This window comes from Ctenocephalides felis, unplaced genomic scaffold (genome assembly GCF_003426905.1).
Source record: "Ctenocephalides felis isolate EL2017-DRISC unplaced genomic scaffold, ASM342690v1 CF-g0.4_SCAFFOLD_01604, whole genome shotgun sequence".
Lineage (NCBI taxonomy): Eukaryota > Metazoa > Arthropoda > Insecta > Siphonaptera > Pulicidae > Ctenocephalides > Ctenocephalides felis.
The window spans coordinates 20,226,246-20,245,085 of record NW_020537758.1 but is presented as its reverse complement, the minus strand read 5'-3'; the positions used below and the strand labels follow the sequence as shown (position 1 = coordinate 20,245,085).

The following is an 18,840-nucleotide window of genomic DNA, read 5'->3' as shown; positions in this document are numbered from 1 at the left end:
AAATTAATAGTTGTAAGTTTTTGGACGACTTTAACGATTTTCCTTTATTGACATCAATTAGAAATTGCTTTGATTTATTTTTAGTGAAAGCGAAAACTTTAATTTCAAAATAAACAGTGTTTTTCATTTAAATAGCTAAATCTTGTGTCTTATTAGGCCTGATTAGGTTTATTATGTATGTATGTATCAGAAAGTTCACAAGGCGAAATGTCACTTGCACCTAGTTTTGTAAAAGCTTAGTGACAGATTTTCCAAATTCAAATACAGCACATTCGTGTAGTATTTGTGTGAAAATTAATCGTATCATTCTTTGCCAATTGAAGCTTTTGAGCTTTTGAAATTAGAAATTGCTTTTATTTATTTTTAGTGAAAGCGAAAACTTTATTTTCCAAATTAACAGTGTTTTTCATTTAAATAGCTAAATCCTGTTTCTTATTAGGCCTGATTAGGTTTATTATGTATATCCATTCTTTGCCAATTGAAGCTTTTGAGCTTCTGAAAAACATTGTGCATTTTCTTTATAAATACTAATTGATAAAATATATTTGTCTAATTTAATTTTTTCTTATATTTTTTAAGCTCTTTTTTGTCAGTTTTTATAAGTGATATTGATAATATCAATTATCGATCATCCATGGTTGTGGAGGATGGATATAATTTTCTTGTAAAATATTTTTGCAATACACATTTTGGGTACCAATAGTTTTTATTGTCGATTGGATTTTGGTTATAAATCAATACCTAATTAGTTTTGCTGTAGTTTAAAAATAAAAATCCTCAGTCGTTATTGCAGCTTTTAAGCATTTTCGAAAATGCTTATAAAGAATAATGTTGATGGCAAGAAACTTTTTGAAATTTGCACTGATTCTCGAACAAAGAGAAATATGTAATAGACGGTATAATTATTATATTAAATAATAGTTAACTTACCATCGAAGGTTTTCGTAAGCCTATCAATTCTTTCCATATAATACGAGAAATTGATCACCTTCGGACACATTACAACGTGTGTTAAAAGAATTAGTGTTATGTCCACGAGGGAAATGACGTCGTGCCATGCTTTCCATACTTGTACGGTTTCTAATGCGATATAGCAGAAAAATAGCCCTAACAATTCAGCTATGAAAAATAGTTTATAAGTCCTGGTAGAAGGTCCTTTGGGCCATAATCCAGCATAGTAGAGTATTGTTTTATTTATGCGAAAACAATCGCTTTGCAGATATTTTTGTGCCATATCTGAAAAATATAGTTTTATGTAAATTGTTATTTACATCAAATTTGGTATCTATAAAAATCGACTTCACATCATCTGCAGTTTTATAAAAATGAAATTTATTCAAGTTCTATCTCAAATACCTGCGCAGTATGAAAACTTTATAAAAGAAAATTCATAGAACGTTCAAATCTCCTAACTCCTATAAATATTTATCTCCTAACATTTATGTAGTATATTATCGTATAATACGATTACGTTAGCTATGAGACAAACTTTTATCATGAATATTTATTGCTGCATCTGCGGCTAAAAAACTGAGCCAAAGTGCAAGCAAAAAATCTTGGTTAGTTGGCGATGGTATTAAAGTAAATCTGAAAATTTTCGGACAAACTTAATTTATAATGGAATACTTAATGTAAATTAAAGTAATTATATAATACCAAATTTTAACTCACTGTCAAGATTTTGTTACTAAATGATTTTATTTAATCTCACCCGAATCACAATTAGTTCAAACAGATCTTGTTTGTTCTGATATCAGAACAGAACAGAAACTATATTCTCAAGAGGCTAACTCAATTTTGAATTAATTGTGATGAGACTATTAGATTAGGGCAGCATATCAGGTTTAGCTACGATTTGAAATTATAATTATAGAATAGTAATAACATATTTATTATTTGTGTTTTTACTGCCAATAAAATTAATAACAATGTCAATAAAATTCAAAAACATAATTTTTAGAATTGCAGATATAATCTTATTAGCTCTCATTGCATAGTTTGATTCTGATTTGACTATTTGCTATAACTAATAAATATATGAAATTAATAAAATGCTGCTTCGATACAATAAGACATTTTTCATCTCTCTCATTACTGGTCTAGATTATTTGAGATTACATTCCTCGTGTCATTCAGTATTAAATATTGATTACAAATTAAGCCCGGATTTTTTTCATAAAATAGAGCGTGACTGCAGGGAAAATACACCAAACTATTAATATTTTATGTTTCATATACCACGACACGACATTCTATGTAGTAAAGAAATTATTCGGGAACTTTTTTGTGAAGTTAAAAAGTTTATGTGATTTCTATTAAATGTCATATTTGGGAATGTTTAAGGTGAATGCAAACACGGGAAAAATTGAACAGTTTCAGAAACACTAGTACATTTAATCGTTTATTTAGATGGATTTTATATTCAAAATTTCAGGTACCTAGAATAATTAGTTAATTTAATAAATTTTGGTAGTATGTTTTATAACAGAGCACAAAAAGCTCTGTTTTACCCTTTGCTCATCATGTGAGCCTGGCCTAGTCTTCAAAAGTAGCTAATTACTATCTCATATTTTATTTAGTTACAATGTTAATCTAGCATAATAACCTGGTCATATTTACATTTTACATATTAAACCAGCCCTTAATTATATACACGTTGAATATTAAACGCGAGACTATTAATTGGCAGTCGCACATATTATAATTACTGAAACTGCAAAATATGATTTGCAATTATTGTATAAATATTTTACAAGTTTGCTATAGATTTATAATTTGTTATTATTATTAGTTTAGTTATTGACTAACTAATTATGAAAACATACATTTTAATATTTGTTTAAATGTTTTTGTAGGCAATTATAATAAATTTAAAATAATTGTGGCCTGATCACTTTGAATTAATTTATTGTGTGTTAAAAATTTACATTTCGGGTTGAGAATTTGCACTAAAATGCAAATTGTTCTTATTAATTGTTCCTATTAATATCACGTAAGGACAACGGGCGCTACCAATGAATTATATTCTTAGATTTACAAATTTCAACTTTTATGAAATTCATTAGACATGCAAATTACTGATTACATACAACTGGTAGGTCTATTCTTGTTCAGTTATTTCACACCCAAATCTACAACTAAATATATTTATTAATTATGATAAATAGTCACATCGGGGTCAAATTATAAAATGATTCTAATTTATTGCAATAATAGAATATAGCTTTATCTCTTTTTTTTAAGATAGAAAGATTTCTGATAGAATGTTTTTTTTTTGATATTTGAGCCAGTACAAGGTTAGGTTTAGCCAGGGTATAGCTTTTTGACAGTTCGTGACTACTAAATCATTCGATTATTCAACATTACAAATAATAATGGTTGTTTTTGATGGTGTGAGTTAAGAACGCTACTGAATGAGCTTTTCCCGCCACATGTGTAATTTGTACTTGCTCTACTAGTAATTTGTATTTCGCATTTAAATATAATAGATGATAAAATACTGAACACGATATCATTTTCTTGTTCTAAACGTGATATCTATTACAAATCCCCGTGTCTCAGGATACCGGCAATAACCGTGTAAATAAAATGTAATTAAAAACCGATCTACTTCAAAGCGAATCGAGTGGCGCAATCGTGCAATAAGCGGCAGGTAACTTTCGTGCTTCAACCTGAGATCAAAACTAAATACAGAACGGATGTTATACCGGAACTAAATTCAATTTCCTTTCGATGACGTCAGAGCCGCAGTGCAGTTGCGCGTTCCTGTGGCTTTGCGGAGAATTACTCCTATGAAAGCGTTTATGAATTCGGGAATCGCACTTTTGGGATTATTTGAACCCACATTGGGTAATATTTTCTGTTCATCTCCACTTACAAGAATCCAATCTTGGCTGCTGAAGCAATTTTCTAAATTCTAAATGTCGCCTTTGTAAGAGGACACCAGGAGGGCACGGTTTAAATCGTATCGATAAAAGAAGATTAAAATTATCCTGAAACCCCAAGTTTTGGAAACAGTTACTTTGTTCTATTTTGACAAAAACTATTAATTATTATATATTATTAATAAATTATTGTTATTTTGATGTCACAAATTTGCATTCTTATTTTGACGCCACATATTCGTCGGAGATCAGTGAGTAGAGCTTTATTATTGAAAGCACATTATTATAAAATATAAAATATATATTAATAACTGGGGTACAGTTTAAAGACAGGATACATTATACTACAAAATAATGCAATAAAAAGAATTGGTTTTATCATATATGAAGTGTACTAAAATATATTTTAATTATTTTAAATTTATTATAATTGCTCACAAAAACATTTAAACAAACATTAAAATGTATATTTCCATACTTATAATATACACATCAATTGATTGCCAAAGTACTTTATTTTGAAAACATATTATTTCCGAATTGCTGACTTCAGCTGACAGACTGGTTTAAGAATGACTTTATTATTTTATTACATATAGGTACGTTTAATCTACTTCCGAAAAGCCAATTCATCGGCCTTCGGAAGTGTTCTAATTGTTCTAGCTTTTTATTGGATTTGCACCTCAGTTTAGTTTCTTGCCCAGGGACATCCCCAAGTACTTTACATGCTCTTGGGTTGATTTTTGTTCAAACCCTTTAACATACAAGTTTCACTTTTTGTTATAAAAGTAGTCATAGCATTTCATTGTTTTTTACTTGCCGACCTCATATTAAGAAATAATTTTTACTGATTATCGGTTCGATTAGCATCGACCCCAATTACTTGAGATATTATGTGCTATTGCCCTTTCAGTGCATTGATGAAATATGTATTCATATATATATATATATATATATATAAATACATAAAAATTAAAATTTTCTATTTGCGCAATCGGTAACTTTATTTCAAAACTCTGCACCAACATAGTTTAAATAGATTCCCATGATATATGCAACTTACGAATAAAATCTATTCCAGAGTTAGGCATTGTGATTCAGTTATAAGTTAGTTTGTCAACGAGTTATTCCTAAGAGTTATTTTGCGTACATTCAAAGTAAAGTACGAATCGAAATTGCTAGAGTTTTCGAATAGAATTCTAACTATGTCAAATGATAACTCAGCGATGCGAACATGACAATAAATTGAAAAGTTTTATATTTTTGTTTTCATATTACTTAGATTTGTCTATTATATTACGATATATAAAACAATTGTTTTTCTTTATTTAACTTCTTAAAGGGAAGACTTTTCAGACCCATTTGACTAGGTTTAGTGGTTGACTCACAAAAACCTTGCAATCTATTCATCCATAACATGCATGTGTAAATTTATTATGAAGTTGGGCCAATAACGTATAAACGAGAAACTTCTAATTAAGTTTCATTTGAACAAATATATATTTCTTACAAAAATTTTTCACTGAACACAATAATCATAATCGAATACTTGAAAGTACTCAATGATCATTTAAATATGTATTACCCTAGTAAAGAGCAAAGACCTGCAAGATAATCCAAAACCTAATACAGCAATTCATTTCGTATCTCACATTTCCCAGTTGCTCCATTTATCTGTATCTTAGCTTAGCACGACGTAAATGTAATTCCGAAATGAGTAGTCTGGTTATTGAAGCAAGACCTTGGCGGTCGCGGTCGCTCCTGTTCCCTCGTGAACCTCGTTTGTAATGATGAGACTGGGTTGAATTTCAAAACGGATGCCTTACCGCGGAATAAGGCTGTACTGATTCTGCTTAAATCGAAAGCGATGTAATTCCAATTAACTAGTAATATATAGGTACAGAAACTTATTGGAAAAAGTGTAGGCTATGTATATGTCAAGCTTAAAGCGTAAAAAATCTGTTCACACACACACACATACACACACACATACTTTTTTCCAAATTTGGTCTCATTCGATTCAGAATGGCTTGAAACGTCGAGAAAACATAAAATTTGCGAATCGAATTTTTTGATGAAAACATAAACTTCTCCTTCGGGAAGTTAATAATCCGCAACCATTTATATTAAAATTCAAATTAGGATTCCATAACTTCTAGAAATATCTATATTTAAAAATTCAATTTTCAGATCAGAAATTTGTACGATATTACGATATTTGAACGAAATTGAGATATTCATACGATATTACTATATTACGATATTTGTACGATATTACGATATTTGTTCGATATTACAATATTTGTACGATATTACGATATTCGTACGATATTACGATATTCGTACGAATAGCGTAATATCGTACGGATATCGTACAAATATCGTTCAAAAATCGAATATTGTAATATCGTACGAATGTCGTAATATCATCATCGATGTTTGAATATGAATTATTCATTATTATGAATTGAAATTCATAATAATGTTTTAACATTTTATATCAAAACATTAGCTTTGAAAAGTTCAAATATTAAAGTACTTGTCCAAGAAATGTGAAATGATTGAATTTTATTTGAATTACTTGATTAGAATACTATGTATGTATTTAAGGGATATTAAGATACCTTATAAATATATATAATTTAGGGTAATTGGGGTAAAAATAAAATTTTAAATTACTAAATATGAATGAGAATGAAGAAAAATTGCTGATTTGTTACTTATTCACTCTCGTCGTCACTCTGTCCGAAGGCAGGTTTTTGGTGTACAAGATGTAACATTTTATTCTTAAAATGTCTAATTAAATTTTTATATTGGTTTTTAAATAGTTTTATTATTTCTTAAAGTTGTTAGAATATTGTTCTGTAGTAAATGAGCTCTTAAAATGTTCCAAAAGTTTTAGTAAGAATGAAAAGTTTATTCTCAAATAATCACTAATAAGTATATATAAACATGTAATAACATAAGAGGCCATACTTACCTATTCGATAATAGGGTTCATGAATATCTTATGTATTTTTTTAAGTGTTATCACTCAATTTCGGTTTCTGCGATAGCTTAACCATATTTCGATTATTCGAAAATACTATTTGATTTGCAAAAAATTAATTCTCCACCGGAATGTGTGATTCTTGTGAGAATCCGAGAATGTAATTGTACACTGAAATAGAGCATTTACGATATTACACGGCACTTTATTACCGAACAGTTTAATGATCCCTGGGGCAACTACTAACAGCTGAATCCGTGTCAACGATTTTGTAAACACGGATAAATGATGTAGCGGACTTTAGAAGGGTTGAAGAAAACTTAAAAAAAAAAAACAATTTTTGGGAATTGACACTTTATTTTATAGCTACTATATACCTATTAACTAAGTATCTTTGTTACAAAAGCCAATGAGCTTTACGTAAAATTCATAAAGTCAATTATAGGGAAAATATTTTCTATAGACGAAACTCGTACACATAGTGTGTCATGCGGATACATGTAGAGGAGTGGATGTCGTCCATGGACGACACTCTTAGCAAACTCATGCCGGTTCAAGATTTTAGCTAAAACTTAAACAAAAATAGCTAACTTACGTTCCATTTGATATTACTTTTCTTTGGTCTTTAAAATGCAGATTTACTTTCGTAATTTTATTTTTTACCTTTGTATGAGTTTAAATTTACCACTTTATGTTAAATTTTCTTTATAATTTTAATATATATTTATATTTTGTCAGTGATGATTCGAACCCGGATTCTGTGCCGGTTCGCCCTTTATCGCATAGATGGTGAAATTGCAAACTCTAAGCATCTGCTGACACCACTACATACTCACCTTATTTCTATTGATTTTTATCTTAAGGCAAAAATGAAAAATAACATTGCTTTACAGTTATATAAATACAATCATAAAAAAAATATGAATTAAACATCTTGTTTTCATTGTAGAGCAAATTTGCTTAAATGTACACATTCGATACATTTCACAAAAGTTCATGTAAAGGTTAGTTCTGATCATTTTTAGGGATTCACTATTTAGAGTCTTAAAACAAAATATTGAAGATGATTTTTATGTCAAATATTTAATTGGAGACAATTTATTTGAAAATTTTTATTTCAAAATCTTTGCATAATAATAGGTATTCCAAAATGATTTTTTTTTTGAAAATTTTCAAACATTGTTTCTTTCACTCGGTATACTTTACGTTAAGCATTTACTTTAAATTTAATGATTTTAAATGAGCTGCCTACGTAAGCTATAACAATAATTAACTTACATTTATGAAGATTAAGACATTTACAGACTAAAATTTCAAGAACATAATATTGATTTATAAACTTTGGTAGCAATTGCATACTAAACTATCTTGACCTATCAATTTTGTGCTTCCTTTTGGAAAACTTCCAACAAAACTCCTTATTCCTGTGCTTCGTATTGCCAAATATAAAAAAATGGTCCAGTTTTATGTACGTACATCACGTATTCGGCGATATAAAATTTTCACTGACAAAAGCAGCTCAATTGAAACTGTACTTTTATTGAATACGTGTACAGCAATTGTGTTTAAAATGTATTTAAATATTATCTTTGACACCTAATTTAGAATTCGATCACTAATTTAGAATTTTCCATGGAAAATTTGGGCTCTGTGGAAATCTTGAAACAAGAGAAGTAGTCAAAAATGTAATAAGTTATTTTGAATACAATCTTTTAACGTAAAAATAAAGCACCTTAAGCTTTATCCTGTGAGCCTTTCACTCACAGATGTTATAAGTTGATTGACGTGGGATAAAAAGGTAAATGATAATATTCTACTCTCTCTCGAAATATTGCTGTACAACAATGGAAAATTAATAAAAATCATTATTGGAAATGTCAGTTTCATCTACGTCGAAAAAATGACTACTATAGCATACCTATAAACATTTCTTTGAAAGAACATGTGGAATTCATGTAAAAATTATCCGCTATTTAAACTTAAATTTTGTTGAAATGTAATTTTATTTTAATTTATGTCCTGATTCTTAATTATCTAAAATTTCAAAGTTATTAAATTTATGAAACTGGAATGCATCTCACGGTGTCAGGAATCTACCCTTCTTTTAAATCCGTTTTTTAAAAATCACATTTTGTTTAAACTAGATAGTTAATAATTTTCAAGTGCTATGAGTCAGAATTTTGTTTTTATTAGAATAATTCTGTTTATTTGTTAACAAAATCAGTATTTTTAAAAATTATTTGTTTAAAAATTGCACTCAAAAGGGTTGATTTTTTAATACTCTAAAATGGTTAAATTTTTTAGATGTGAAACGAGTTATTTTTTATTCTAAATTTTTCTAATTTTGTTTTGAACCGAATCTTTACCTTCTTTATTAAAAACAGACATTTCCAGCAGAAGTATAATTTTACTGTTGTGTAAAATCAATGATCTCTCTTTTGATCCAATTATAAGTTACTATGCACATCAAGTATATATATTTTAAAAGTTTTACGTATTGCAAATGTTTTACTCAAATAGAGATTGTAAAAATAAAATGCCCACGATGTAAACTTCCAGGCTGATGCCCTGAGTTTTGACGTCATGAGGAACAGGCTTATATAAAATATTGATCGAACCTTTCGGCACGACCGTGGCCGAAAAATAGAACCAGGGGTGAATAAATCAAATTTTTCCCACAAAATTTCGATATGGGATAACCGAGAGCGAAGGAATATTACTACACAATCCAGCTTGAATTTTTTTTATCAAAAATTAAATTTTCACGTTTTTAGATCAAATAAACTTTTTTTAAATACGTATTATTTTTTTAAATGCTGCTATAATGAATATATCACCTACTTGCAATGTCTACAAACATTAATTATAATAAATATTTATCACATTGTATGTATGAAAACGAGAAAATAATGAGAAAAGCCAATGTAATGGCGACTGTGCTGTAATGGTTTCTTTGTATATGATATCTTTAAGACCTGCCAAAAAATTTACATGACCTTTAGAATGAAATGTGTAAATTTTAATACTCTTTGCGTAAATATTGGCTATAAATTTTCATTAAATTTTCATGGTACGCCAATACATTTGAAACGCACGTATCTACTATTCGGAAAAGTAAATGAAATGTCTAACACACAGTAGTGAAAATCTGTTTTCACATTAAAATATAGACGGTGATTTATTTCTAAATGAAAATAGTCCCGACCCGGCATTGATGCATCTAATAAAAAATCATTACTTATTATTAGAGAATTTTCAATAATAAAATTCATCGGAGATAGATCAAACTTTGGCTGCCTTCTAAAAGGCTTCTTCATACATAGCTAAGAAAAAAGCATTCCATGGACTCTTACATACCAAACCATTTGTTTTCTTTATATATTTTTGAACTGCAATCAGAAAAAAGGTCCTGTAATGTGATGGTTTGACTTTACTGACTGTTTTAGAGATGGCACCCAAACAGTTATCCCATGTCTATGAAATGTATTTTATTATTACAATTCATGTTTTAGTGATGCTTTTTTATTGAGATAATGCCGGGTAAGGGTTATTCTCACTTGGAAACATATTGCTATCTATATCTCTAAGTGTGTACCGATGTCCACTACTACTTAATATCAGGCAGTCCGAGGGAAATATCGAACCTGGAACCTCTGATTGAAGTCCCTCTGATGTTTTAACCACGGGATCTCGGTTAGAATAATCTAAACAATATTTTTTTCAAATATTTTTCCCGCCCAGCCCTGTAAATCTCTCCTCGTAAGCGTCAAGCAGCATCTCGTTATGAATCGCTGAGGTTTTATGTATACTAAATATTTCTAAACACGTTCCGAACTGCTTTGTAAAGTGCTTATCTGACAATGTGTGATGTATGTAATACATCGCTTCTGGCACACATCAACGATTCTCGAATGCGGAAACAATGTTTGAACGCCCTTCCGCCCTTCCGAAACGAATTAGGGTAGAAAACTTTTATGCTCTCTAATTTATTATGGGAATGGAACTGTTTTATTGCGGTTATTTATCCGCGATAAGAAGTCTTCATTTTGATAAAATGATTGTAATATATTTCTCATATTTCATAGGGCTCGCCCGTAGGTAAGCGGTTAAGAGCGACGGGATCTGAATCAGAGGTCCCGGGTTCGATACCCACTTCGAGCAGCCTGTTGTCAGGCAGCAGTGACAACGATTTTCACTTGGAAATATAGATAGCAATATATTTCCAAGTGAAAATAGCCCTTGCCCGGCATTGCTGCACCGATAAAAAGTCAGCTCTTTAAAATCGGTTGATCAAGGCATTCATAATCGTATTCTTATTAAAATTGAGGTTAAATTCATACTTCATGATTTATTATGAAAATAGAATTGTTTTACTACAATTATTTTTTATATTTTTATACTGGAACAATTCCTTCTTACTTTTCTGGTTTATAATAGCTCAAGGCCCTTTTTATCGTATCCATATTTATATACAATACTTTTCTTTTAGAATTTGAACTTTTGGTTTCTTACTTATGTTAGTAATAGGGTTGTTTTATTACAATTATTATCACTTTCAACTTCTTTTGCTGCTTAAAAATTAATTGCCCAAGGCATTCGTTAGCAATATTATTGTCGAATATATTAGGTTGGCAAATAATAATTAAATTTTTAGGTTTGCTGATGTAGTTCAAATAATATTACCCACGGCTATGAAATTGGCAAATCGGAACGGTGATTTAATGCCCGATATAATTGACATCACATTTCTTTGACCACCCGGCAAAAATTATTGGAGCAGATTTGGGATGTTTTGCCATATCCATCATACTGTTCTTACCTTGTACCTTCTGAGTATCTTCTGGATTGATCTTTACAAAACTCTAAAAATAATAGACAATTTAACGATGGTGTCAAATTGTACATGATTCAGTTTTTTGCTAATAAAACGAGAGTGTTATGAAAGGAAGATGATGATGCTTGAAAGATCACAAAAACGGACAACACAATACTAAATAATTTTATTCAGTTTCATAACTAAAGGGTGTCAAATCCGGAACCTCTGATCACATCCAATCACTCTAACCACTCACGTTTGGGCAAGCCCATGTTGCATATATTTTTTCAACACGAGATATTTTTAATTGTATTTTTTTTCATATCTTATGTAAAGATTTGGTCTTACATTTGTGTAAAATACGCTCGAGTTTTTAAAACATATTAATCCCCTTCTACAAAATATGGGCTATTCATAAATATTGAATTATAATACCATCCGTAATAAATTTCTTTCTTAAACCATTTCAGTCTGACCTTGCACAGAATTGGCGAAATAAAACTGTTCTCCATTGTTTGCGGATAAAAAATAAGCCACTCTCGACCAGCATTAACACGCAGTTAAATTGATTTATACGCCGCCCTGGAATCAAATATTCCGACCTTTGCCAGAATTTCCTTAAGGAGAAGTTCGTAGGCGGGCGCAGCCTTAACAATGCCCCTTGTTATATAAAAAAAAACTCGATGACCCCACGTCTGAACTATTATCGAATTTAAACCGCTCAGTTCGTCCAATAAAACCGTTCATATAGAATTTACTATATACGTGAGTCTATTTATCAATTCGCAATGGGAAACGAATTGGCACATGATGTGCAGACTAGTCGGTGTTTCTTTGTAAGATGATTGCGTGTGCTGGCAACAAAAACGATAGATTTTGTAATCTTTGTGTTTTTGAAATCATTCGAGTGTTCTAATTAATTTTTCTTTTTTTCTCATAAACAAATTGAACCCTTTTGCTACGAGTGTCGTCCATGGACGACATCGGCTCGAGTACCTTTGTGTTCGAGTGCTGTCCATGGATCACCATGTTTTAGTCTTTGGTAAAGACTGACTGGGCTGTTTCTGCGTAAAAAGTTGTTAAATTCTTTTTGACTATTTTAATGTAACTTTGCATGCATAGCTATAGATATTATAGTTAGTATAGTTATCGATCATCCTACCTTATTTTGAATAACAAGGTTTTCGAAGGGTTCTTTCCCTAAAACTGTATTTATTTTCACTGAATTAATATATCAATTATTATTCCATGGCCAAAGGGGTTGTTTCCCGTCAGATAGACTTGTAATACAGTGTTTCGATCTTTCTTGAAAGAATAATGAACCCCTAAGAAAACAAAGTGCTACCTATCTCATATATTTTATGATGGAGGCACATAAATTATATAGAAAGAATGAGTTTCGTGAGCAACTTTTCTCATAAACTTTAGCTGCCAAAAAATGATTTATGTATGGTGGAAAGCGTTCTTTGAGATCTGACATGGATTCATTACAAGGATTAAGATGGTTGTTTGTGTTTTGAAATTTATGTTTTGATAAAAGAAATATAATAATGTTTTAAAAATTATGTGTTGATTTAATAGTCTGTCGAGATTATCGATTGTGGAATTCAATAACCTCAAAATTTCTAGATTTTGCATGCACTTAGTCTAGGTTTTTTTAATTAGTTTATATTTTATTATTAATTATGTGTGTGACTTAATAATGCTTAATAATGCTTGGTATATTTATTGAATTTATTGTTACTTTAATACTGATTTTTCATTGATAATCAGTTTATGTTACTAGCCATTTATACTATTTTGTGTTAATAATTTACTATTAGTTAATGATTGAAATTGTATGAACCCTGTATGCACTATTGCAAAACCATTTATAACAATTCGTCAGATACTATAAATTGTACAGCATATATTTTATTTTATATTAATCACCAATGAAGCATATTATTGATATTATTATTTATTATCCATACTGTAAAATGTATGGTATTCCTCAATATTATTGTGCAGATAGTATGGACGCTTGCCAATTTATGAAATATGATGTTACCGAAATCTTGCTTGATGGATACTTTCAAGAATCAATTCATGAACATTTTGTAATCATATTGAGCTATTCATAATATTTTAAAATTGGAGTTATTAGTCATTCCTAATTAACTTCAAGTTATAAACAGTTGACTTAAAATAACTTGCAGTTGCTTTCTTACTTTTCTATTACTTTGTCAATTTCTGCTTAAAAGTTAGTTTTTTTTCTTGAGAGAAGAGAAAAATTGCTCCCTCAATATGCACACATATACATATGCGTGTTTGCATTTGTTCTTTTAAAATTGATTAAAAAAAATACATATACTACCTGATTAAAAATACATATACTAACAATATCGTATCATTATTGTACCATTCGAAATTGTAAGAATATTTTTATTTTTTTACGTGTGAAACTTCTGATTGCATAGCAAATTCAAAGCTTTTCACAGTTTTTAGAACAAAAAAACAAGCATTATACATCATAGAAAAATACACATCAAAATAAGATAGATGCACCGAGAATACCAAATTTTCAACATACTGTTTGACATGTTTTGTTACTTTACAAAAAAACTTTAACTTAAAACTTTACATTAAAAAAATTGACTTACACCACATGGAAGAACCGCTTTAATATTGATTCCTGATAAGTTTTGGAATCATTTTAAAATATAAAACTTAAGTTTATACATTAAATTTTGCGGAAATAAAAATTTAAATTGATACCGTTGGTGCGCTTCCCGTTGTGAACTTCCTTTCTTCTCATGATCCACACCATTTAGAAGCATATTTGCGGCAGAGTTGTGCTTCTTGCCGCTAGATGACAGGAAAGGCCACTCAGTTGCTCAGAAAGTTTCGTTATTATCTTGTTGGCCATTCTGTTTTATAATGGAGTATGGAAGTGGAGTATACAATTATTATGTGAGGTTTGTCAATTTTGAGGTTTGACAATACACATAAATACAAGTTGCGTATTTTAAACTGGGTGTTAAGCGTAAAATAGTTTATTCAAGCTGATATATAGTAATTTAAGTAATGTAGTGTCTATTTTCGCTTCAAAGCTCGGCTTATAACCTAAAAAATAACTGCGTCTCAAATATCACAATGACTACAATTCATCAATACTTACAAATTGTAGAACGTGCCTGGAATGATCAGGATGGATACGTTCTTGCAGAATTATTAAGTTTGAGAGATAAACATGCTCAAAACACAACTTTACATGTATCGAAACCTGAAAATTCAGTGGAACGCATTCTTTCCCCGCCTTTAGATGAAATTGTAATTCTACACTTGAAATCTGCTACTTTGTTAGGCCAAGGAAATATTCAAGCGCTTATAACACACAAAGCACCATGACAACAGCATTCACCAAATGTTGCAAGCGCAGAAGAAAGAAGAGAACTGGATGTTGCCTATGATGTACACGATTTGTCTGGACTTGCGTTTACTAGCTACTCGTTGTGAAGCTGGAGCCCCTGGTCCATTACTCGAAAAAGCAGCTGAGTGTCTAATGGGTTGTTTCAGAGTATGCGCTGCTGATAACCGCTCATCAGACAGAGACACAAAGCGTTTAGGCATGTTATTATTGGTAAACCAATTGTTCAAAGTTTACTTCAGAATTAATAAATTGCATTTATGCAAACCTCTTATAAGAGCTATCGAGTCATCGTCTTTTAAAGACCAGTTTCCGTTAGCACAACAAATAACTTATAAATATTTTGTTGGTCGCAAAGCCATGTTCGATTCAGATTATAAAATGGCTGATGAATATCTGAGTTATGCTTTCGAACGATGTCATCGAGAAGCTAAGCAAAACAAAAGACTTATTTTAATATATTTAGCACCCGTAAAAATGCTTCTGGGACATTTACCGACTAGACAAGTATTAGAAAAATATGATCTTTTACCATTTTGGGAAGTTGCGACTGCAGTAAGAGAAGGCGATATAAAGCAGTTAGATAAAGTTATTAAAGACCATGAAAGATTTTTTATAAGTAGCGGTGTATATTTAATTGTAGCTAAACTTAAAGTAATTGCATACAGAAATTTATTCAAAAAAGTTTATTTGATTTTACAAACACATCAAATACCTGTACAAAGTTTGCAAGACGCACTGCATTTAGTTGGCCAATCTGATGTTGATGTTGATGAAACTCAATGTATTGTTGCTAATTTGATACATGAGGGCAAAATTAAAGGATATATATCTTATCAACATCAGAAATTAGTTGTTAGCAAGCAGAATCCATTTCCACTCTTGTCAAGCATATCATAAGAAATTTCATTCATTCTTAGAATTTTAACTTATATTTATTTGTAAATAGACTAGACATTTATCTGTTTTAAATATATTTGTCGATTTTGATAAGAGATATATGTTAGTAAAATCAGATATTGCTATTGATTCTGATAAAATAATTATGTATGTTTAATATTATTTTTTGTAAAGAAATTGTTTTTATTTAATATTTGAAAAATCACATGATTTTGCAATTACAGATTTTTATTCACACTTTGTGAACAATCTTTGCTCTTATAAAGTTGACCCTTATAAACTATGATATTAATGGTTATGATAGCACAAACATAATTATTACTTTTACTTTATTGTAAAAAAACAAACCTTTTTCTACAATATAAACAGATAATGTAGAACACAGAGATAAATATATCACATTTTAAAAATGTAGTGTTTATACAATTTTCATTCTCACATCTTATATTTTTATCATCTCAACAAGAGCAGTAATTTATAAAGTAATTAAAAGATAACATTCGCGCGGTTATATAAAATGCGATTAATGTCAAGATCTCAAAAGACACTTTAGCAATTATTAAGACGTTACGGAAAAAATTGATTGGGGTAAACAGAAAAATACAACATGGAATCACAATAAAATATAAGAGAAAAAAATAAAACTGGAAAAATTATTGGAAAAAGACGAGGTTAAACAAAGGGAATAAAAACAAATTATAATATTAATAATATTAAGATAATTAATATTTAAAAATTAAAAGATTGTGCTTTCTTATTTTTTTTGACGGTTTTCTTTCTGCTTCTGGCGCGTTTTTAAGAAGTTTATATTTCTGTAAAGTTTAATCAGCTCTTGCTTTCAATATGCAGTAATATGTAAATATATGCCAAAAAAGATTTCAAATCCTACTCCATTTTTTACAGAATGTATTGTAATCTATTTTACAATAATGAATTACTATTCGCATAATATTTATTGCAATCGTAATAACAAGGTATTAATTGTGAATAATCTGATTTAATTTTCATTACAATTTTACATTCAAATAAAATTGACTGTTAATACCTAGTTTAATAATAATTTTATGTATATTACACCTAAATTACAGTACACCTAAACTAATATAATTCTGCTACCGGCATACAGCGCAAATAATGATGTGTGGAATTTTTGTATTAGAAATTAAAATACGAATGCATAATTGCAATCCAATTCCAAATTATAGTAAACAATAATTAGCATTTGCAATAATTTACATTTAGCTATTTTTGTGACTTGATGCGATACACATGATTTGGCATGGTGGTTTTGGAATATAATTATTTCAATATTTTAATTATATATTGTTTGATAATTTTGTAACTATACAATTCGTTTATTCGCTATAGAAATGGTAATCTATTCTATTGCAGATTCGCGAGTACATACGGGCGATGATTTTGATTTGGCGATGTATTGTTTATTTATTTACATTTCAATAGGCTGCATATACACTGAATGATGTCAATTTATGAATATTTAGCTTTATACCATGGGAGCATATTATAAGCAAAAAGCGTTTGTACAATTCAAGGGTTAAAAGTTTTTTTATACATTTTGGAAAAAAATATATGCTTCAAAATGATGGAAAACCATTTGTTGTTGGAAAATTAGTTCAGTATTTCGAATATAGAAAATGTTTATTAGTGGCTAAGTTACTTTTGAAACTCCGATTTTTTCTGATCTCACGTGAAATTAGTACATAATATCATCAGGAAATATCTTCTTCACCTTTTACTGGGCAAACTAAACCTTATTTCCATAAATATTTATATTTATTTAATAGAAAAGTTCCGTTTTCTAATGAACGTCGAGGTACGTAAACAATCGCCTTTATAATAAACGTAATAATAGTACCTACATTAACAAATAATTAGTGACATGATGTTATTGAAGTTATAGGTATATATTAAATTCATGGCAAAGGTTATTTTGAGTATATGTATTTTAAAATATGTCTAATTAAATTTCGCTTTGTCATTTCTTTTGTTAATTTATAAACAAACGGGCATATGACATCCTCTTACTTGTTCATCCCAATACACTCGATTCGTTGAACCAATAAATGTTAATTGTAATATAAATTGTACTAAACCAAATTCACGTATCGCAATTAACGCTTGATTGATGATTTAACTGTATATACATTCAATGATAATATCGAAATTCATCGAAGCACAGAATATATGAACAAACTATTAAATTTCTGAAATTTTATTAGCGTAAAACTGGAATGTATTTGCATATGATTTAATAGTTTATGTTCTGAAACAATGTGCATGGGTAGAAATAATTCAATAAATACGATTATATTGAAAATTTATTAATACGATTTTGTGGCATCATTTTTTTGCATTTTTTACTGCGTGTGCGCGGTTATTAAAATAATGTTTAAAATTTATATGGAATTTAAACATATAGAACGGTTCAAAAACAATGTCTACAATCATATGTATTGCTTTCAGCGAAATATTTCATGCCCAATGATTTCAATTTAATGAAATTTTTAAAATGATTTGTTATAATTAAAAATAAAATTATGTTGCACACATGTTTTCATAAAATGTAACAATAATTTAAAATAAACTCTGAATAGTTAATTTTAGAAAATAGACACTCCGAATAGAATTCCATTTAAATTAAAATTGATTAAAGTTGATCGGTTTTCAAAGAATTATATTTTGAAATAATATTTTCCCAATGTGATTGAACGTAAAAACATTACAACGTATTCAGTATTGAATTTTTGCTATCACTATTCCGATAAAAATTTCAGTTTTAAACATTTACAGTGCACTCCAGATGTATCATCTTGCTATATAT

The 18,840-nt window shown here is 29.4% G+C and overlaps 1 protein-coding gene and 1 pseudogene across 1 annotated transcript in view; both read left to right on the top strand.

Annotated features, from left to right (window-relative positions):
• Nucleotides 1-18,840, top strand: part of LOC113373494 — a 298,841-nt gene that overhangs the window by 14,320 nt on the left and 265,681 nt on the right. The gene's annotated exons all lie outside the window — the stretch shown is intronic.
• On the top strand, nucleotides 14,804-15,998 carry LOC113373033 (annotated as a pseudogene).